At 42.7% G+C, this 23,921-nt stretch overlaps 1 protein-coding gene across 1 annotated transcript in view; it reads left to right on the forward strand.

Annotated features, from left to right (window-relative positions):
• The first annotated feature begins 224 nt into the window (after nt 1-224).
• Nucleotides 225-23,921, forward strand: part of KCNS3 (potassium voltage-gated channel modifier subfamily S member 3) — a 48,155-nt gene continuing 24,458 nt past the window's right edge. The window contains exon 1 of the mRNA XM_003908308.4: nt 225-371. The gene's annotated coding sequence lies outside the window, so the exon portion shown is untranslated. The remainder of the gene's footprint in view (nt 372-23,921) is intronic.

Below are 23,921 nucleotides of genomic sequence, written 5' to 3' on the forward strand. Positions count from 1 at the left end.
CGCGCTGCCTGCAGGGCAGTGTCTCGGTCCATCAGTCTGTCCGCCTGTCTAGCGGTCGGAGCCCCGCAGTCCTCAGCCGCCCGCGCCCTCGGCCCGGGGCGCCCGGCTGCCAGCCCGAAGCGAGGGGCTGGCGGAGCTGCGACCAATGGGGCGGCGGCCGAGCGGCGGGCCCCGCCCCGCCCCGCCCGCAGCTCCCGGGAGCCTCGCTCCAGCTGGGCGGGACCGACGGACAGACCGGCCGACGCGGGCCGCCCGGCTCTCCTCGCCGCCGCGGCGGCAGGCGCGGGGCCGCGCCGCGAGGCCTGATCCCTGCAGCGCTGGCGGACGGCGTCGCAGAGCGGAGCGAGCCGGATGCGCCCGGACTCCTGCAGGTACCTGGCTGGCGTCCCCACCTCACTGCGCGCTCCGGGGACTTCTCCGGGCGACCCTGCAACTTTACCGCGCCTTCCCCCACCTTTTGCTGCCACAGTCCCCTGTGGTCCAGGTCGCGGGTGCACGACCCCGAGGGTCTACGGCCGCAGGGCACTTTCTGTGCTGCTGGGCGCCTGGCTTGCGGCGTCCGCATGCTCTGGTGCCGAGAGCCCGCCGTCGCTGGAGCCCCAAGGCTCCGCCTGTTGCGTGAGCTGCGGGCTGCTGAACCGGTGTCTGGGTTCCTTTGAAAGCCTCGGGGAAGGTATTTAGGATCAGCTTTCGGGGAGTAAGGTGGGCTATGGCCATGGGGGAGGACCAGCTGGAGGCGGGAGAATCAATGAGCCGGAGAAAGGCGGCACCTCGCGCAGGGGTATCCCCGGGGCGTTTCCTTGGCCGGGAAGCCGTTCCTGCCCTTCCTCGAGAGGAGGCGCTTTCCTGGCGCTTGTAAATGCTTCCCGGGCCGTCTGCTCCGCCTTCTTTGTCGTTCCTCCTCTCCCCTTTGCCCTGCAGCTGTGCTAGGCGCCCCGCGACAGTTGCAGGGAAGAGTGAACCCAGGGTCCTTGCTCTTGTCCAGCCCTGCGCTCTGGGTTGGGGATGGCGTGGGGCTTGCAGCACAGGTGTGGAGTCACTTGCGGACTCCGCGTTTGGATGAGTGGCAGTGGTGGGGATGGGTGCCCCGGGGTCAGGAACTCCTCTTTTCCGCGCCCTTCTGGGTGGCTGCCCGACCTCCTGAGGCACCTTGGCTAGCAAGCGAGCCAGTCTTGCCGGCAGGGGCCGCGGCGAGCCTGGCTGGGCGCCTTTCGCATTGCAGGGCTTGTCCTGCACCCCCCACCCCGCTCTGTCCCTTCTCGTTCATTTGGAGAAAGGAGCACCTTTTGCATCCTTGATGTCTTCCCCCGGTTTTTTCTGGGGAGACCGAGCCGAAAGCTTCACTCGGGTGGCCCGCGGCAGGGGCCGAGGACAGCAAAGAGCTACCTCCACCTGCCAAAATGACCCAGGGGCCCTGGTTTGGTGCCAAGGCGCGAAGTTGGGGGAGGGGCGGTAGGTGTTCCTTACGTTCCTCCTGGAGAGTAGCTTTGCGGTTGGCCCGGAGCCTTCGGGTTTTTTGTCTTTCACCGTACCCTCTGAAAATACTGGGGCAGAGGAGGAAAACCAGTTCAGAAGCCTTTCCTGTTTCTTTCCCTGTATTTGCTCAAGCGATTTGCATAACCATTCACTTAGAACTGTGTAAGTCACTCCTAGTTGCCCCCCTTCTTAGACTATTTGCAAATATCTGCCCAGGTAAACAGGAAGCACGCACCTGTCTCCTTGCTAAAGGCATATGCTCTCATGCTTTGTCCTCCCTGCATATCTGGAGCCGAAGAGGTGGCTTTGATTCTCTATCTGAACTTGGTGTAATGTGTAGACTCCACTTCTTACCTGGGTTGTGACCTTCTTGAGGAGATTGACTCGTTCAGTATGCATTTCCAACCAGCCTGCCATGGGCCAGGCCCCAGGATGCACTCGGGGACAGACAGCAAATGGATGATATGATTTCTGCACCCAGTCTAGTCTGTTCTTTCTTTCTCACCAGCTTCCCTTCTTCTCTTGTTCTAATATTATGTTTGTCATTTCCGAACTAGGAATTGTCAATATTGGGATACGGAGAAGGTTATATGGAAGTGCCATAGAGGCCAAAGCATGTTGTGAATATACTAAGGAGACTTGTGGGATCTGTTTTAATTTAATCTTTTGTCTGAGCCATTATTGCCTGAATAGAGCCATTGATGAATGCAGCTACGCTAAGGTTTTGCTGGTCAAGCGTATGAGGGCAAATTGGGAGGTCAGAATCAGTCTTTGTTCTGTTCTGAAATATTATTAAAACCCCAAAGCTCTGGAGCTTGAGTTTGCCAGCAAAGCACCAACAGTATCATCGTCTTCTTTTAAGAAGGAAGGGGAAGAGTGGGAACTGCAGCTCCCTCCTATCTTCAGTGGGTTTTGCCCTTCACTGTAATTCTTCACAGACGTGCATCCCTCTGTTCTACCACCCATCTCAATCTGCCCTGTGTCTGGCATTTGCTGTTGGAATGTGTGTCAGCTTTGAGACAGTAGGCACCACAGGGTTTTGCTCCTTCTTTTCCTTCTTCTGTTTTTTAGTAGATAACATTTATTGGCTGCATACTATATATCAGATACTCTGCTAGGCACTTTTCCAGGCATTATCTCATTTAATTCTCATAAGAACTGCATGAGGATGTGATGCTTGCTTTCTTCACTGCAGTATTGCTGTGGGAGCCAGCAGTAGATGGAACCCCCCAGGTGCATGTTGAGTCAGATAGGAGGCCAATGGGAAATGGCGGGCCTGAAGTCTCACTAGCAGGAAGATTGGCTCTGCAGGTTAGGTTGAAGCAGAGGAGAAGGTGGGTGTGTTTACTGACTCTGTTTATCAGGTGTCAGGAAAGTGGATCTTCCAGAGTGCCACCTGTGTGATATACCCACAAAGAAACATCATAGAGAAGAGAATAGGATGTGGGGACCTGGTTTCCAGCTCTGATATGTATTTCTTTAAGGCTCCTTGACTTGATGTGTCATTTTGCTAATCTGGGTCTTGGTCTGTTTAGCTACATTGATCTAGATCTCTAATATTTATTGTTACCCTGTACTAGGCACTAAAAGCTGAAAACTTTTACATGTATTAACTCGTTTCATCCTGATGACAATCTTAGGATGATAGGTTCTATTATTACCCTATTTTAGAGGAGGAGAGAGAGACAAACTGAGAAACTTGTACAAGGTCACCCAGCCCGGAAAAGGTGAAGCTAGGATTCTATCCCTGGCAGTCTGACTGCAGAGCCACTGTGAGATTCAGTCTTCCTCATTTATTGCTACAGTTCCAACACTGTACCCTGTGCTTAGTGGGATCTCGGACTGCATTTGTTGAACAGTGACAGAGGGGGCTTGCAGTTATCAAGTGACTTTTGGGTCCCATGTCTCAGCCTTAAAAGGAACCTTAAAGACTGCATTAGCAAAATATTATTTTTGCCTTTGACAAAATAGTCTGCTTTTCAGTGAAATTCTGCCCAGCTGGTTAGGAAAAAAGGAAGATAAACCATAAAGATCATGGGCCAGGGAAACATTATGGTGATTTTCAGAAAATATGTTGATCAATGTAAGAAATTCAGAAAAATCACAGAACACTTTGCACTATGACTCACTTTTGTCAGGTAAATCAACCAGTGACCAATTCACAAGTACTTATTGTATAGGTGCTAAGTGCCCAGTACTACAGGCAATGAAGGTAGGTAGAATCTATGACGTGGTCTTTGAGCTTGAACTTGTAGTGGATCTGGAGACTCCAGATCAATGAGACAAGATAGAACAATACAAGATACTAAATACTTAAGTCCTGATAAAAATCACAATGACTCGGTCACATTTGTACAACATATTGTGGTTTGTAGGAACTTTCATGTCCTCAGAGCAACTGAGAGTTATAAGCTGTAGGCAGGATGGAAGTTAGGAAGCCCATATTGCTGATGAAGAAATTAAGGCAAAGTGAGCCTTGAACTTGGACACAGTCAGGGGTCATCTGACTTGAAGTCCAGCATCTTTCTGCCTTACTTCTGTCTGGAGCTAGGGAGCAGAACAGGAGGACAGCGAGTTATCCAGAGTCCTTGGGGAGTCGGGGACTGAGTTTGAATTTCATCCTGGACCTGGCCTTTGCTTGCCGGTCTGGACTACCCTGGGTGCTTAGTGGAGGCAGGGGATGGGGAGTAAGTACAAGCTGGGGAGGAGGAGAAAGAGGAGAGTGTTGTTTTATTTTTTCAGGGGCCTGCTGTTTGGTGAAGCCTGGAGTGAATACTCAATTATCATGAACATAATAACAAGGCTTAAAATGTACAATAAAGTGTAGAAGCTGATTTAGAATTTTCATCCCTGTTTTTCTTTATCATTTCTCTAGATCATCTTTTGAAACTTTTTAGCATACCTGCACATTATACTTTTTTTCACAGTTGTTAAGAGGATCAAAATCTGCACATTATAAAAGTAAACTCTTTAATAAGCTAAAAATAGTTACTAGACTAGGTTGTGGTATTTTTCTTGTGGGCAAGAGGTCTCATTCTCTTTGGAATCCTGCACAGCCTTGCACTATGATTTGCTTTGAGGAGATACTGTATAAATATTGTTTTCAGTTGCACAAGTATCGAATGATAGAGGCATAAGGATCTGGAGACTCTAGATCCTTTTAGCCAATAATGTTACAGTTAAGCAGTTAATGTTGGCAGCAGCCAGCTTCAGTGAGTTTGGTGAAGTCCCAAATGAATGAAGTATCTTGCTGACTGTCCTACCAATCAGTCATCCGAGCACTTACCAGATGCTCACCAAAGGTGACATAATGATTAACTTACATAGTCACATATATATATTCTCATTATATATTCAAATCTGTACATACATTCATTCAACAAGTATTTGAGTACTTACATGATGTTATGTACTATGCTAGGTGCGGGGTATACTGTGGTAAAGGAAACGGGGGTGGGGTGGGGTGGGGTGAGAAGTGGGAGGAGACAGGCATTAAACAAACCAATGCAAAATTTCAGTGGTGGTAAGTGCTCTAAAGGACTTCATGGGAGACAGTAACAAGGGTAGGGAGTCACTAGTTTAGATGAGAGGGTCAGGAAAGACCTTTCTAAAGAGGAGACATTTCATTTTGAGTGATGAAAGGAGTCCATTAAGTGAAGAGTGGGAGAAAGAGAATTCCAGGCTGAGGATTCTAAGGCAGGAATGAGCACTGAACCTCTTTTTGTTCTATTCAGGAACTTCAGGAGAACAAGGGTGGGGACAGCTGGGAGGAAGTTGTAGAAGAGGGCCGGCCGGGGTCAGATCAAGCTGTGCCCTTTAGGTCAAGTTCAAGGTCTTATGGTTTATTCTGAGGGCTGTGAAAAATGGATTTGCAGAAGGTGAGTGTCACGAGCCAATTTAAATTTATACAAGATTGCCTGGGAAGGCTGTGAAGAACAGATAGAAGAATAGACTGGAGAGGTGCAAGCATGGGAAGCAGAAGCCTCTTTTGGAGGTGTGTTGCAGAAGTGGGACCTAAAGTGAGATTGGACTGGCTTGAAAGGTGAATGGAGGTGAGGAAGTGCAGACCATACACATATAGCGTGGTTGTGAAAGGGAGCAGAGACACAGGATGGGTGTGGGGGCAGGTTTGTGTCTATGTGGAAGGCAAGCTTTTCTGAGGTTAGGGATGTGAGTCCAGCTCCTTGGTAAATTAACACATATATACCACTGTATGTAGTTACATAGCACTTCTAGAAGATTAGACATTTGAATCCTATCTCTGGCTCTATCTCAAAATCTAGGTAACTTTAAGCATATCACTTTGAGTACTTCTAGAAGATTAGATATTTGAATCCTAGCTTTGGTTCTGTCCCCAAATCTGGGTAACTGAGCATATCACTTGTCCTTCCCTGTTTTTTTGTTTTTTTGTTTTTCCTTACTGCCTGGTGATTTTATAATTTCTTTTAAAAATGCAACCTTCCTGCAATGGTCTTTAATAACATTATTTATATGTGTTAATTTGGATTATTTTTTATAAATTGAATTAGCAGAATGATGAATGGGGATGTAGGAACATTTGTGGTGGGATTCTAAGCATTTGCTCACTGTTGATCATGGATAAGCTGCTTTCAAATTAGCTTAAATGAAGAGACACTAATAATAAAGTCTGGAGACAGTTTACTGTGAGGAGACAGTAACCCTTCCAATGTAGATGGGATAAGGACTGATGGAGAGCCCTGGGCATGGTTATGAGCCACTTTTTGTGTTTCAGTGGGACTCCCCTCCTTACCTGGTCTTCTTCATTGCATGAGACACTTCCTCTGGACGCATGGATATCTGTTAAAAAGATAAGAGAGGTAAATCTGGTCTGTTTTCTGAGAACCCATTTGTGTTAGGGTTTTCTAGACAAGAAGAACAAATAGGATGTGCATACGTTAGAAAGAGATTTATCATAAGAAATTGGTTCACACAATTATGGAGACTGGCAAGTCCAAAATTTGCAGGATGGGCCAGCAGGCTGGAAACCCAGGAGAGCCAACACTCCATTTCAAGTTTGGAGGCAGTTGCTATACAGCCTGGAAGAGCTGATGTTACAATGAAGTCCGAAGGCAGGCTGCTGGAAAATTCTTTGCTGTTTGAGGGAGGCCAGACTTTTTGTTCTGTTCAGGCTTTCAGCTGATTTGATGAAGCCCACCAGCATTATAGAAGGCAATCTGCTTTACTCAAAGCCTACCAATTTATATGCCAGTGTCTTCCAAAATACCCTCAGAGAAACACTCAGAATAATGTTTGACCAAATATCTGGGCACCCTGTGACCCAGCCAAGTTAACACATAAAATTAACCATCACATCACATTTAACAGAATATACTGGCCTAAACATCAAAAATGGCCATCACAGATAGCCTGATGGGGCATTGAAGAAGGATAGAGTATCCAGTGATGAATTTCTAGTTGTAGGGAATGAGAGTATAAATAGGACCATAGAACAGAAAGTTACTCCAAAGATCAGTCAAGTCATTTGCTGCCTCTGAACTTTAGGAATGCTGGCTTAAATCCTGGCAAATAATTAGTGTATTGAGACAAAAGAATGCCAGCAGACTAAATTTGAGGCTTCAACATGCTTATATATTTTTTACTTTTATTCCGCTATGGACTGGACTGGCTTTCCTAAGCCCTGATGGACATGCCATGGTGAACTGAAAACCATTTCCTATGATTTACTTGAGATAAAAATGTAATTGGCCAAAGAGATGGGAGAACTTCATGGTTAAAGACTGTTGTTTGTAGATTTGGATTGAGTGGAGATGTTGTGGCAAAAGCATTTCATTATTCTTGTCTTTGAGTTCAAAGACAAAACACTTCTTGGCAGTGTTTTTTTTTGTGTGTGGGTTTTTAAGATCTGAGTTTTCTAAGTGTGGTACCTTCATGCGGCCACTGACATAAGACCCTGGTCTTCTTTCCCTTGGTGCTTAGATGTTACGAAGATGAGATTCAACCCTGAGGCTCAGGCCTGAGCCTCCATGACAGAGCTTGTCTCCTCTGGGATAAAAGGATAAAAAGAAAGTACCATGTATGGCAGTGTTCATCTGTGTGTCCCATCCATCTATCCATCCATCCATCTATCCATCCATCCATCCCATTCTTCCACCCAGCCATTTAAATGTCCATCCATCCATCCCATTCTTCCACCCACCCATTTAAATGTCCATCCATCCATCCATCCATCCATCCATCCATCCATCCATCCATCCATCAACCCACCCACCCACCCACCCACTCACCTTTGCCACAGTGTAAAAAGGTATCGGTGTTCCCATGCCCTCTTATCTTCTCCTTAAACCACAATTCCTATAAAGTAGGCTCTTTTGAGATGTGAACTTAGGAGTCTTGTCAAAGTTTATGCAAAACCTGAGAACTTTGTTTTTTAAGCAGGTTCCCCAGACTTCTTGATGTAATTAGAAATTGAATGTCAGTGTGGTGCATCTTTTTGGTGATGAGCACTGAATTTTCTTCTCCCAGTCTCTCTAGATTTAAAGCAGCACACGTTGCCTTCTCATGTAATTTTTGTTTTATTATTTTTTCTCTTCTTTTATTATTATTATTGTTTTTATTTTTCCATAAGTTATTTGGGTACAGGTGGTGTTTCGTTACATGAGTAAGTTCTTTAGTGGTGATTTGTGAGATTTTGGTGCACATATCACCCGAACAGTATACACTGCACATTATTTGTACTCTTTTAATCCCTCACCCCACTCCCACTCTTCCCCCTGAGTCCCCAAAGTCCATTGTATCATTCTTACGTCTTTGCATCCTCATAGCTTAGCTCCCACATATCAGTGAGAACATACGATGTTTGATTTTCCATTCCTGAGTTACTTCACTTAGAAAATAGTCTCCAATCTCATTCAGGTCACTGTAGATACTGTTAATTCATTCCTTTTTATGGCTGCATTGTATTCTATCATCTCATCTCTCTCTCTCTCTCTATGTATGTATCTATCTATATCTGTATATATCACAGTTTCTTTATCCACTCATTGATTGATGGGCGTTTGGGTTGGTTCCACGATTTTGCAATTGTGAATTATGCTGCTATAAACGTGTATCCATTTATCTTTTTCGAATAATGACTTCTTTTCCTCTGGGTAGATACCCAGTAGTGAGATTGCTGGATCAAATGGTAGTTCTACTTTTAGTTCTTTAAGGAATCTCCACACTGTTTTCCATAGTGGTTGTACTAGTTTACATTCCCACTAGCAGTATAGAAGTGTCCCCTGTTCACCACATCCACTCCAACATCTACTGTTTTTTGGTTTTTCGATTATGGCCATTCTTGCAGGAGTATTCCTGATCATTAGTGATGTTGAGCATTTTTTCATATGTTTGTTGGCCATTGGTATATCTTCTTTTGAGAATTGTCTATTTATGTCCTTAGCACACTTTTTGACGGGATTTTTTTTTTGTACTGATTTGTTTGAGTTTGTTTTTGTCGTAGATTCTAGATATTAGTCCTTTGTCAGATATATAGATTGTGAAGATTTTCTCCCACTCTGTGGGTTGTCTGTTTACTCTGCTGACTGTTCCTTTTGCCATGCAAAAGCTCTTTAGTTTAATTAGGTCCCAGCTGTTTATCTTCATTTTTATTGCATTTGCTTTTGGGTTCTTGGTCATGAAATCCTTGCTTAAGCCAATATCTAGAAGGGTTTTTCCAATGTTATCTTATAGAATTTTTGTTATTGTTCCAATGCTATCTTCTAGAATTTTTATAGTTTCAGGTCTTGGTTTAAGTCCTTAATCCATCTTGTTGATTTTTGTATAAGGTGAGAGATGAGCTTCCAATTTCATTCTCCTACAGGTGGCTAGCCAATTATCCCAGCACCATTTGTTGAAAAGGGTGTTCTTTCCCCACTTTATGTTTTTGTTTGCTTTGTTAAAGATGAGTTGGCTGTAAGTATTTGGGTTTATTTCTGGGTTTTCTATTCTGTTCCATTGGTCTATGTGCCTATTTTTATACCAGTACCATGCTGCTTTGGTGACTATGGCCTTACAGTATAGTTTGAAATCAGGTAGTGTGATGCCTCCAGATCTGTTCTTTTTGCTTAGTCTTGATTTGTTTATGTGGGCTCTTTTTTGATTCCATATGAATTTTAGAATTGTTTTTTCTAATTCTGTGAAGAATGATGGTGGTATTTTGATGGGGATTGCATTGAATTTGTAGATTGCCTTTGGCAGTATGGTCATTTTCACAATATTGATTCTACCCATCCATGAGCATGAGATGTGTTTCCATTTGTTTGTCTCATCTATGATTCCTTTCAGCAGTGTTTTGTAGTTTTCCTTGTAGAGGTGTTTTGACTCCTTTGTTAGGTATATTCCTAAGTATTTTATTTTTTTGCAGCTATTGTAAAAGGGGTTAAGTTCTTGATTTGATTCTCTACTTGGTCGCTGTTGGTGTATAGAAGAGCTACTGATTTGTGTATGTTAATCTTGTATCCAGAAACTTTGTTGAATTCTTTTATCAGCTCTAGGAGCTTTCTGGAAGAGTCCTTAGAGTTTTCCAGGTAAGTGATCATATCACCAGTAAACAGTGACAGTTTGACTTCCTTCTTACCAATTTGGATGCCCTTTATTTCTTTCTCTTGTCTGATTGCTCTGGCTAGGACTTCAGGTACTATGTTGAAGAGGAGTGGTGGCAGTAGGCATCCTTGTCTTGTTTCCGTTCTCAGAGGCAATGCTTTCAACTTTTCCCTATTCAGTATTATGTTGGCTGTGGTTTTGTCATAGATGGCTTTTATTACATTAAGATATGTCCCTTATATGCCGATTTTGCTGACAGTTTTAATCATAAAGGATGCTGGATTTTGTCTAATGCTTTTTCTGCATCTATTGAGATGATCATGTGATTTTTGTTTTTTAATTCTGTTTATGTGATGTATCTCATTTATTGACTTGTGTATGTTAAACCATTCTGGCATCCCTGGTATGAAATCCAGTTGATCATGGTAGATTATCTTTTTGATATGTTGTTGGATTTGGTTAGCTAGTATTTTGTTAAGGATTTTAGCATCTATGTTCATGAAGGATATCGGTCTGTAGTTTCTTTTTTGGTTATGTCCTTTCCTGGTTTTGGGTGATCCTGGCTTCATAGAATGAATTAGGAAGGATTCCTCCTTTCTCTGTCTTGTGGAATAGTGTCAAAAAGATTGGTACCAATTCTTCTTTGAATGTCTGGTAGAATTTTGCTGTGAATCCAGCTGGTCCTGGCTTTTTTTTTTTTTTGCAATTTAAAAATTACCATTTCAATCTCACTGCTTGTTATTGGTCTGTTCAGGTATCTAATTCTTTCTGATTTAAGCTAGGAAGGTTGTATTTTTCCAGGAATTTATCCATCTCTTCTATGTTTTCTAGTTTATATGCATAAAGGTGTTCATAGTAGCCCTGAATGATCTTTTGTATTTCAGTGCTGTCAGTTGTAGTATCTCCTGTTTCGTTTCTTAGTGAGGTTATTTGGATTTTCTCTCTTCTTTTCTTGGTTAATCTTGCTAATGGTCTATCAATTCTATTTATCTTTTCAAAGAACCAGCTTTTTGTTTCATTTATCTTTTGTAATTTTTTTTGTTTCTTTCAATTTCATTTAGTTCTGCTCTGATCTTGGTTATTTCCTTTCTTCTGCTGGGGTTGGGTTTAGTTTGTTCTAGATTCTCTAGTTCTTTGAGGTGTGACTTTAGATTGTCTGTTTGTGCTCTTTCAGACTTTTTGAGGTAGGCATTTAGGGCTATGAACTTTCCTCTTAACACTGCCTTTGCTATATCCCAGAGGTTCTGATAGTTTGTGTCATCATTATCATTCAGTTCGAAGAATTTTTAAATTTCCATCTTGATTTCATTTTTGACCCAATGCTCATTTCAGAGCAAGTTATTTAATTTCCATGTATTTGCATGGTTTTGAAGGTTCCTTTTGGAATTGATTTCCAGTTTAATTCCACTGTGGTCTGAGAGCGTGCTTCATATAATTTAAATTTTCTTAAACTTATTGAGGCTCATTTTATGGCGTATGATATGGTCTATCTTGGAGAAAGTTCCATTTGTTGAATAGGGTGTGTATTCTTTGGTTGTTGGATGAAATGTTCTGTATATATCTGTTAAGTCCATTTGTTCCAAGGTATAGTTTAAATCCATTGTTTCTCTTTTGACTTTCTGTCTTGATGACCTGTCTAGTGTTGTCAGTGGAGTACTGAAGTCCCTTGATATTATTGTGTTGCTGTCTATCTCATTTCTTAGGTCTGTTAGTAATTGTTTTATAAATTTGGATGCTCCAGTGTTAGGTGCATATGTTTAGGATTGTGATATTTTCCTGTTGGACAAGGCCTTTTACCATTACATAATGTCCCTCTTTGTCTCTTTTAACCGCTGTTGCTTTAAAGTTTGTTTTGTCTGATATAAGAATAGCTATCCCTGCTCACTTTTGGTGTCCATTTGCATGAAATGCCTTTTTCCACCCCTTTACTTTAAGTTTATGTGACTCCTTATGTGTTAGGTGAGTCTCCTGAAAGCAGCAGATAGTTGGTGAATTCTTAGCCTGTCTGTAGTTCTGTATCTTTTAAGTGGAGCATTTAGGTCATTTACATTCAATGTTAGTATTGAAATGTGAGATACCATTGCATACATCGTGCTCTTTGTTGCCTGTGTAGTTTGTGTTTTTGTTTGTTTGTTTTTGCTTTTAAACTTGTATTTTTGCTTTATAGGTCCTGTGTGATTTTTGCTTTAAAGAGGTTCTGTTTTGCCGGGCGTGGTGGCTCACGCCTGTAATCCCAGCACTTTGGGAGGCCGAGACGGGCGGATCACAAGGTCAGGAGATCGAGACCATCCTGGCTAACACAGTGAAACCCTGTCTCTACTAAAAATACAAAAAATTAGCCAGGCGTGGTGGCCGGCGCCTGTAGTCCCAGCTACTTGGGAGGCTGAGGCAGGAGAATGGCGTAAACCCGGGAGGCGGAGCTTGCAGTGAGCCGAGATTGCGCCACTGAACTCCAGCCTGGGCGACTGAGCGAGACTCCGTCTCAATAAAAAAAAAAAAAAAAAAAAAAGAGAGGTTCTGTTTTGATGTGTTTCCAGGATTTGTTTCAAGATTTAGAGCTCCTTTTAGCAGTTCTTGTGGTGGTGGCTTGGTAATGGCGAATTCTCTCAGCATTTGTTTGTCTCAAAAAGACTGTATCTTTTCTTCATATATGATGCTTAGTTTTGCTGGATACAGAATTCTTGGCTGATAATTGTTTTGTTTGAGGAGACTGAAGATAAGGCCCTAGTCCCTTCTAGCTTGTAGGGTTTCTGCTGAGAAATCTGTTCTTAATCTGATAGGTTTTCCTTTATGGGTTACCTGGTGCTTCTGTCTCACAGCTCTTAAAATTATTTCCTTCATCTCAGCTTTGGGTAACCTGATGACAATGTGCCTAGGTGAAGATCTTTTTGTGATGAATTTCCCAGGTGTTCTTTGTGCTTCTTGGATTTGGATGTCTAGGTCTCTAGCACTGCCAGGGAAGTTTTCCTCGATTATTCCCCCAAATATATTTTCTAAGCTTTTAGAATTCTTTTCTTCCTCAGGAACACTGATTATTCTTAGGTTTGGTCATGTAACATAATCCTATACTTCTTTGAGGTTTTGTTCATATTTTCTTATTCTTTTTTCTTTGTCTTTGTTGGATGGGTTAATTCGAAGACCTTGTCTTCAAGCTCTGAATTTCTTTCTTCTGCTTGTTCAGTTCTGTTGCTGAGACTTTCCAGAGCATTTCACATTTCTAAAAGTGGGTCTGAAGTTTCCTGAAATTTTTATTGTTTTCTTTTTAAGCTGTCTATTTCCTTGAATATTTCTTCCTTCACTTATTGTATCATTTTTTTGGATCTCCTTGCATTGGGCTTCACCTTTATCTGGTCCCTCCCTGTTTAGCTTAATAACTGACCTCCCAAATTCTTTTTCAGGTAAATCAGGGATTTCGTCTTGGTTTGGATCCATTGCTGGTGAACTAGTGTGATTTGCTTGGGGGTGCTGAAGAGCCTTGTTTTGTCATATTACCAGAGTTGATTTTCTGGTTCCTTCTCATTTGGGTAGGCTCTGTCAGAGGGAAGGTCTAGGGCTGAAGGCTGTTGTGCAGATTCTTTTGTCCCATGGGGTGTTCCCTTGATGTAGTACTCTCCCCCTTTTCCTATGAATGTGGCTTCCTGTGAGCCGAACTGCAGTGATTGTTGTCTCTTTTCTGGGTCTAGCCACCCAGTAAGTCTGCCTGGCTCTGGGCTGGTCCTGGGGGTTACCTGCACAGAGTCCTGTGATGTGAACTGTCTATGGGTCTCTCAGCCGTGGATACCAGTGCCTGTTCTGGTGGAGGTAGCAGAGGGTCCAATGGACTCCATGAGGATCCTTAGCTTTGGTAGTTTAATGCTCTATTTCTGTGCTGGTTGGCCCCCTGCCAGGAGGTGGCACTTTCAGCTGTGCTAGTATGAGGAGGAACCAGCAGTGGGTGGGGCCCTAAAACTCTCAAGGTTATATGCCCTTTATCTTCAGTTACCAAGGTGGCTAGGGAAGGACCATCAGGTGGGGATGGGGCTAGGCACACGTGTCTGAGCTCAGACTCTCCTTGGGGGGGTCTTGCTGTGGCTGCTGTGGGGGATGGAGGTGAGATACCCAGGTCACTGGAGATGTGTACCTAGGAGGGTTATGGCTGCCTCTGCTGAGTCATGCAGGTTTTCAGTTAAGTGGGGGAAAGCTGGCAGTCACAGGCCTCACCCAGTTCCCAGGCAAACCGAAGGGCTGGTCCCACTCCCACCGTGTCCCATCTTACAGCCTGGAGTCTATTTCCAGGTGGAGGGTGAGAGGGTCTTAGAAACTTGCCCGAGGCTATCCGCCTCCCAGCTGAGAAAGAAGGGGCTTTAGTTCTTCCCGGCCTGTGAAGTCTGCATGCCAGATCCACACCCTTTCCTGAGTTCTGGCCAGGGGGCTTCTCACCCTGTTCAAATTCTTACAAACTTTGCCTAGAGAATTCCTTCTCCTTGTTGAGTTTTACCCCCTGCACCTCTGGTCACCCTCACGATGGATCCCCGTGGTGCCAGACAGGAATGGGCTGCTAGGGGACCCAGTGAGCTCCCAGGGCCTTTCTGCTGCTTCCTCTGTATTTTGCTTGGCTCTCTAACTTGACTCAGTTCCAGGTACAGTTGGAAACTTCTCCTGCAAACAGACCTTCAGCTTCTCCATTGGGGGTGTGTATCTGGGGGAGAAGTGTCTACCTTTCCCACTTCCGCATTTGGGGCACTCACAGTATTTGCGGGTCTCCTGGGTCCTGCAGGAGCAGTCTGCTTCCTTCAGAGGGTCTGTGGTCCTCTTGGTATTGCTGGTTTGTTCTTGCAGCCAATCTGAAGATAAAATTCACAATGCAAACCTCTGCATGCTGTACGGAGCTGCAGTCTAGTCCTGCCTCCCCTCTGCCATGATCCCAGGGGCTTTTTTTTTAATATGGGGGTTTGAAGTACAGATTACAGGACGGACAGTTTAATGTGGCCCTGAATTCCAGTAGATTTGCTTTTAGTTGCTTTTTACCAGTCATCCCTATAACTCACATCAATGGAGTTAAGAATACATAAGCAAGCCCTGTTTTACAATCCTTCATTTATAAGTTATGTGAGCAACTCAGAAACAATTTCCATGCAGACATCATTAGATACTAGGATTAGGTTTCAGACTGCCCCACCAAAGCAGATATAAGCCCTAATGAGTGCACAGTGATATGGTTTTGAGTACCAGGACCCGAGCACTGTATGATGTAGAAGGGAGGAGATGAGTTTTCTCTCCTGGGAAGGGGGCCACACACTTGCACCACATACCCATCCATACAAACACACACCCTAGTGTCTCCATTAGGAGGCAGTGCTCACTAATGTGGACTGCTTAGCTAATTTGATGTAAGTAGACAGACCACAAAACAGCACATTATGTTTTTTTATGTAACAGACAATAACAGCCCTCCATAAACCCTGTTCATGCCATTCTACTGTGACCTTCTTCAGATACCACCAAATAGATTGAGTGTGAAACTATTTCAAATTTCCCTTGTTAAACTGACTTCGGTAGGAAACTCACAGAAACTTTGATTGTGAACATCAGGTAAAGAAAGCCACGTTTTACTCCAGATTGCCTGGGGTTTGTTTTTTCCAAGCGTGCATTTGGATTTGCTGTGGAGTGAGAACTTTCTGCATGGCAGAAGGAAAGCCTGCACCTGTTCAGAGATGACGCCTACAACCATCTCCTGAGGCTTGGCCCTGAGCCGGCTAATGTCACTGCTGGGCTTGCCTTAGGGTGTGGGTGTTCTTCCAAGGACCTCCTTTTCTTCCTCAGCTCAATTCTACCTTGTTCGTTCTTATATGGAGAACTTGGAAACTCAGAGAGCTGGGTGTATTTAGAAAATGGGCTGGAGAAAGGATAGGTGTGATAATTCATTTTAATAAGTCAAATTTAAAACTTTTTTTTGACTTGCATTGCCTGGGGATCTCATTATTTTATAATTTTTTTATATTGATGAAGTGTAGGATTAGTTATAATTGATAGTTCTGGGCAAAGCATTTAAAAAATCCTCCCAGGATGGTTTCCAGGGACTGGATACGGATGTTTGTGAAGCATAAACCCGTTTTTACTACCTTCCAAAGAATGGTCTAGAAGCTATATAAACCATCATGTTTATTATATCTTTTAAAAAGTTAAGTAAAACTTTTTTTAACCTCATGAAATAAATAGTCACTCTGGCAACATACTACAGCAATAGACACTTGGACCTCTGAGAGTTTTGCTGTAAATATGCTGAAGATTTATATAGCTTGGCAAAAATCACCTTCTTTTCTTCTAGCATCTATAAACACTTTTCTAAAATCCTTTGGAAATGCTACAATATGTCAGGTGCTCAGATGGGGTATAGAAAAACAACAGCTTAGTCAGACATTGTCATCGCCATGTCCTGGAGCCCCTAGGAAAGCCAATATGGTGAGAAGGTACTTCCCAAGCAGCCGTCTCCACAACCTTTTGAGCAGGAAAACCCTTGTTTTTTCCTTTAAGTGGAATGTTCGTTTAGTTAAACTTTCCTTGGACATCTCCCACTTGTTTACTGTGTAGCAGGCACTGATGCCACCATATGTCAGTGATATTGCTAAGAAATGCCGTTCTGCAGGCACAAAGGTGAGGCGCCTGTGTAGCATTAGGTGCGTGTATATGGGAAGGAAGGGAGTACATTGAGAGAAAGTTTCCTGGAAGAGGTGACATTTGAACTGATTTCTTGAAGACAGAACTGGAGTTAACTGGAAAAGAAGGGAAAAGGACACCCCAATCAGAGGGAACAGCTTCGACGAGGTTTGGAAGGGAGAGTGTGTGGTGCAGCTGGAGATGGTAGATAATTTGGTGGAGTAAGGCAGAGGTATGAGGTGTATTGTTGGATGCTGAGGCCAAACAGACAGGATAGAGTTTAGACTCCATCCTGAAGATGCTAGAAGCTATTGAAGATTTACATAGAGTATTGGCATATTCTGGCCTATGTATTTTTAAATTTTATTTATTTATTTTTATTTTTTAGAGATGGGCTCACTCTGTTGCCCAGTGGAGTGCAGTGGCACAATCATAGTTCACTACAGCCTTCAACTCCTGGGCTCAGGCGATCCTCCCACCTCAGTCTCTTGAATAGCTGGGACTATAGCCTCGTACCACCACATCTGACTCATTTTTTATTTTTATTTTTTTGTATAAATGGGATCTTGCTATGTTGTCCGGACTAGTCTTGAACTCCTGGACTCAAGCAATGATTCTTCTGCTTCAGCCCCACTAAAGTACTGGGATTACAGGTGTGAGCCACTGTGCATGGCCTATGACTTAACAGTTTAGAAAAGTCCCTCTTGCCATCCACAGAGGGGGAAAGGGCATTGCAAGTAGTAGCAAGATGATGTCACTGGCTTATGTACTGGTATGACTTTGGGGGCATTGGAGAGGGACCTCTGTCACCCAGATAGTTAATTGGTTTTGTTCCTTGATGGCTGAAATTCCTTAGACTCTTTTGTTTTTTTTTGAATCGAGTATTCTGGGAAGGTTGAGTGGACTTTTTGGCCACATGTCTGTTTCATCTTCCTGGGGTCTCCCTAATTCCCTTTGGGTAATTATACTGCACTGTTGAATATTGACTTTGTGAGTAACTGTTAAGATCCCCCGAGAGGTTCCTTCAGCCAGCTTCTTCTCCCTGCCCCAGTATAGCCATTGGGTGGACAGATGGTGTAGGCTCAGCCAGTCTGACACTGTCTGAGAATGGAAGAGACCACTAGAGTGAGTTCTTTCCTGTGGTGGCTCTCTGAAGAGATCTCTTCCTCTATACATTATTCCTGTAGTTGCTTTTTTTTTCATTTTTTCAACTTTTATTTCAGATTCAGGGAGTATGTGTGCAGCTTTGTTTACATGGGTATATTGCCTGATGCTGAGGTTTGGGGTATGATGGAACCAGTCACCCAGGTAGTGAGCATAAAACCAAATAGGTAGTTTTTCAACCCTTGCCCCCTTTGCAACCTCCCCCACCAGTAGTTCACATCATTTATTGTTCCTATCTTTATGTCCATCTTTACCCAACATTTAGCTCCCACTCACATAAGTGAGAGCATGTGGTATTTGATTTTCAATTTCTGTGTTAATTCTCTTAGGATAATGGCCTTTAGCTGCATTCATGTTGCTGCAAAGGACATGATTTTGTTCTTTTTTATGGTTGTGTAATATTCCATGGTGTATATGTAGCACATTTCCTTTAGCCAGTCCACTGTTGATGGGCAACTAGGTTGATTCTATGTCTTTGCTATTGTGATTAGACCATGAAGAACATACAAATGCATGTTTCTTTTTGGTAGAATGGTTTATTTTCTTTGGATATACCAGTAATGATATTGCTGAGTTGAATGGTAGTTCTGTTTTAAGTTGTTTGAGAAATCTCCAATCTGCTTTCCACAGTGACTGAACTAACTTAAATTCCCAGCAACAGTGTGTAAATGTTCCCTTTGCTCATCAACCTTGCCAGCATTGCTCTGATCATGAGTAATGATGAGCGTTTCTTCATATGCTTGTTGGCCACTTATATGTCTTCTTTTGAGAAGTGTCTGTTAGTGGGGTTATTTGTTCTTTGTTGTTGATTTAAATTCCTTATAGATTCTGGATGTTAGTCTTTTGTCAGATGCATAATTTGCAATTTTTTTCTCCCATTCTGTAGGCTGTCTGTTTACTCTTTGATAGTTTCTTTTACTGTGCAGAATCTCCTTAGTTTAATTTTCCTACTAGTCAATTATTTTTGTTAAAATTACTTTGAGGACTTAGCCACAACTTCTTTGCCAAGGCTGATGTTGAGAAAGGTATTTCCTTTAATAAATGCTTTTTAGAAAGAAAACCCATGTTTTTCTTCTAGGATTTTTATAGTTTGAGGTCTTACATTTAAGACTTTAATCCATCTTGAGTTAATTTTTGTACATGGTTATAAGTAGGGGTTCAAATTTGTTCTTCCACATATGGTTAGCCAGTTATCTCAGCACCATTTATTGATTAGGGAGTCCTTTCCCCATGGCTTATTTTTGTTGACTTTGTTGAAGATCAGATGGTTGTGGGTATGTGGCTTCAATTCTGCATTCTCTGTTCTCTTCCATTGGTCCATGTGTCTGTTTTTATACTAGTACCTTGCTGTTTTAGTTACTGTAGCCTTGTAGTATAGCTTAAAGTCAGTAATGTGATGCCTCTAGGTATTTTTTTCTTTCTTTCTTTTTTTTTTGCTTAAGATTGCTTTGGCTTTTCAGGCTCTTTTTTTGGTTCCATATGAATTTTAAAATAGTTTTGTCTAATTCTTTAAAAATGACATTAATAGTTTGATAGGAATATCATTGAATCTATCTGTAGATTGCTTTGAGTTGTATTACCATTTTAACTATATTGATTATTCCTGTAATTTCAACTGTCAGATTCCTCAGAAGGACCCTGACTCCTGCCTGTTTCCAGGTGTGGCTTTTCAGGCTTCTCTTTGGTTCTAGGAGCTTCACATAGCCATCTGAAAAAGTTGCATTTGTTTGAGTTAGCTGCAACCGGTTGCTGCTGCTTGTGTCGAAAGAACCATAATAGATGTAGGAAACGTCCAGAGGTCTTATACTTCATACCACAGTTTAAAGACTAATCTCCTAGCCTTTCCTACTAGTTTGAAAGGGGTACAAGGAGAGAACATGACGTTATTTTCAGAGAGGGAGCAAGGGATATTCTCAAAGGGGCGGAGGAAACTAAATCCCTGCAGACCAACTACTGGCCTCCCAGTATTGCTGCAGGCTGGTCTTGCTCCAAGGTCTATCTAGAGCGGGTCAAATTAGCATCAAATAAGTGGGAGCATTTCCTGTGTACTTACAATTCCAGTTCTTTCTTAGATGGCACTCAGGGCTCTGTCAGTACTTAGTGATAAAAATAACAATAGGCTGGGTGCCATGGCTCAGGCCTGTAATCCCAGCACTTTGGGAGTCTGAGGCAGGTGGATCACGAGGTCAAGAGATAGAGACCATCCTGGCCAACACGGTGAAACCCTGTCTCTACTAAAAATACAAAAATTAGCTGGGCGTGATGGCGCATGCCTGTAGTCCCAGCTACTCAGGAGACTGAGGCAGAAGAATCACTTGAATCTGGGAGGCGGAGGTTTCAGTGAGCCGAGATCGCACCACTGCACTCCAGCCTGGTGACAGAGCCTCTGTCTCAAAAAAACAAAAAATAAAACAAAACAAAACCAAAATCACAATAGTAAATATTGATATAGCACTTATATAATATGCCAGACACTGTTATAAATGTGATATACATATTAACCCATTTATTTCTTATAATCAAATTTTGATGTAGGTACTATTATTATATTACATCTATCTACCTTTTGCTGTCAGTTATCTATCTATCTATCATCTATTTATCAACAGATGAAGAAATCTCAAGGAATAATTTTAATAATTTAGCTACATTATACAAACAGAAAGTGGTAGTAACAGAATCTGTGCTCTTACTCCTGGATTCAGATCTTAGCTCCACTTCTTTTTGGCTGGACAAGTTATTTAACCTCTGTGGCCTCAGTATCCTCATTTGCAGAATGGGAGTAATAATAGTATTTATTTATCTAGTATTAGGTAGCATAAAGTAAAATGCTTCAAATTGTGCCCAGCACAAAGTAAGCACTATATAAATGTTTTCCAGAAAAGTTATTTTGTAATGGACCTTATAAAGAAGACGGCACATACATACTTTATAGAGATAAGCACATAACAAACTGTGTGACTCTTCTGTTTATCCCTGTGCTTTGTAAATGTTTTGTAGCTCTCCACAGAAAGGGCATGAGGTGATATAAGTCATTGGTATTGTTTATATACTCATTTAGGGAGATAAAGCCAAAATACAGTTGAATTTAAGGACATGAGCCTGGTGTGTTAGGACAGACAACCACCACCCCCTACAGAAGCAAAGAGTACGATGTGCCTCCCCAATATGGGGCTCACTGGAGAGCGGGCGTGGGCTCTGGGGTTGCCACCTCTGCTTTCCATTTAACTATTTGAAACCTCAATTTCCTCATTCATAAGTGGGGAATCATCTTAATGCCTGGTTCTCTGCGTTGATCTTGGGATTAAAAAAGATCATTTGCTTATTCATTACTTTTGGCTGGGCATTAAGGATACAAAAATTAAGAAAAAATAGGCCTACTTTTGCAGAGCTCACAGTGCAGTGTGGAGACAATGAGTAAATTGTTCTACTGCATTTCAGCAAGTTAAGTACTCTGATGGAGGCAGGTACTGGTGCGTGGGGTGCAGTGGAAGGGAGCCTGATTTTGAGGCAGGGAGAGGTCTGGGGTCTGGGATTGGTTCTGGAGAATATGATAGAGCTGAGTCTTGAAGGACATTCTGAGCAGACCAAACAAGTGCAGAGACCTGGAGTTGTGAGAAGTTGGAGCACTTTCAGGGATTTTCATTAATTGTTTTTTTTGTTTTTTGCTGGGGGATGGAATCTCGCTCTGTCACCCAGGCTGGAGTGCAGTGGCACGATTTTGGCTCGCTGCAACCTCTGCCTCCCAGGTTCAAGCGATTTTCCTGCCTTAGTCTCCTGAATAGCTGTGACTACGGGCATGTGCCACCATGCCCGGCTAATTTTTGTATTTTTAGTAGAGACAGGGTTTCACCATGTTGGCCAGGCTGGTTTCGAACTCCTGACCTCAGGTGATCCTCCTGTCTTGGTCCCCCAAAGTGCTGGGATTACAGGCATGAGCCACCATGTCTGACTGTTTTTCACTAATTCTTTATTGTTCTAGAGTTTCAGTTCGGTTGTGACAGGAAAGGCTAATGGATAAGGAATAATAATAATAATAACAATTTATAATAGCTACCATTTAATTGAACATTTCTATATCCCAAGCACAGAGTGTTTTATTTGTATTATCTCATTTTTAATCCTCATAACTTCTCTGTGGTATCTGATATTTAGTATCCATGCCATACAAATAAGGAAACTAAAGCTCAAAGAACCTAAATGACTGACCCAAGGTCACACAGCTAGTGAGCGCTGAAGCCAGGATACCAACTCAAGCATTCTGGATCCAGAGTTTACCCTGAAGGCCAAAAGAGCCATGTGGGGACTTTAAGTATGGTGAGTAGCATATAACTTAATCCAATGTGCATGGTAAGGGTAACTTCAGCTGAGTGTGAAGGAAGAATTTGAGGGTAGGGAATGGAAATAGGCCTAAGGCACGGGGGACAGTTAGGTGTCTGTTGTGGTGAACCAGTGGAAAAATACCGAGTGTCTGGATTAAAGCAGGAGGGATAGAAAAAAAAAATCGATTTGAGAGGCAATGGGGATGTGTATTTGCTCACCCTCAGTGCTGGCTGGCTGCCAGCAGGCCTGCATGGCAGGAAAAAGGAGGGGCCTAGGGTGATCTCCAGGTGTCTGGCCTGAGTAAGCGGGTGTGAAGGGAGTAGAGGATGAAGGGAAAGTGTGGATGTGCTTATTGTAAGGCCCCAATGGGGCATTCAGAAGGACACATCTGGTAGGCAGCTCTGTGAGTCTGGAATGCAGGATGGAGACTGGGCTGGAGATGCACATGTGGACTCCACTGTCAGATGACATTGGCCAATGAGAAGAGCAGAGGCACAAGGAGGAGGCCATGGTGGTAGGTGAGGCCGGGTGGAAGATGACACAAAGCTGGAGGCTGCAGATTGTACCCAGGCTGCAGGTGTCTTCAGCTTGGTTGATGGTATTAAAACAGGAAGAACCATAGTTGCCAACATTTAAAAAATTGGTTTTTTATAAAAATAAAATTTATAGGTGTTCTTCACAAATTGAGTGATCTGGCCACCTGATAAGGGACAACAGTTGGCCAGTGCCCTCCTTCAGCAGGACCTGTGCTCCCTGGTAGTTACAGTGGCCAGGTGTCCTCCTCCTCTCATTTTGGGCCCCTGCCTTGCTCCTGCAGGCATTTAATCAATATTTTGTGAGCCCAGATTTAAAATTTGAGAAGAGGACACAGAGTTTCATAAAAACTAAACATGAGTAGTCAGACAAGTGGGAGAGAATACAGCAAATGGTGTTAGTGAATTGCAGAAGCAGGGGAGGTCAGTAGGACAAATGCTATGGACAGATGCAGATATGCAGATTGGGAAGTGTCCTTTGGGTTTGGTCACCTGGAATTGCCCTTTGCAAAAATGCTTAAAAATGGGGTGTTAGGTCAAGAATTGTAGAGTAAAAGGAAGGATGAATGTAGAAAATAATTTCAAGAAGCTGCGTTAGAGGAATTTGAGATTGGGAGACTTTAGTGTGTGTGTGTGTGTGTGTGTGTGTGTGTGTGTGTGTGTGTGTCTGTTTTAATGTGAGTGCTTTGAGTATGTCTATATAAGGATGTATTTAATATAAAATAGTACTTTATTTGTCCTTGACTTACATTTGATAAGAACTACAAAAAGTCTAGTCTTAACTTTGGTTGATAGATTATTCTAAAATTGGTGGTTTTTATGAAAACAAAGCTCTCCAGGTTACAGGATGGGGTAAAGTGTATTTTATACATCTATGCAAAGACAGCCTTGCCTCTTTAGATCTTTACTAGTGTTAAATGCATTTTTACTAGTTGAATTTATAAGCAGCCATGCCTTAAGATGGGTAATTTTACATTTTAACAACTGTAGATTAAGTCGAGCAGTGTTAATGTGATTTGCCACCTACAGTTACTCATGAGTATGTACACTGTCCATTTCCTTTTAGTATTAGCCGGGTAGAATCTGTATGATGATCTTGTCAGCCAGCATCACTTCTATTACAATCTGGGTTAGTATGCTTTTGTTGATTTTATGCCACATCCCCAATTTTTCCATTTACTTTTTGGTATTTGTTTTATGATATAATTTGATCCAGCCAATAACTTG

This window comes from Papio anubis, chromosome 14 (assembly GCF_008728515.1).
Source record: "Papio anubis isolate 15944 chromosome 14, Panubis1.0, whole genome shotgun sequence".
NCBI classification, from domain to species: Eukaryota; Metazoa; Chordata; class Mammalia; order Primates; family Cercopithecidae; genus Papio; species Papio anubis.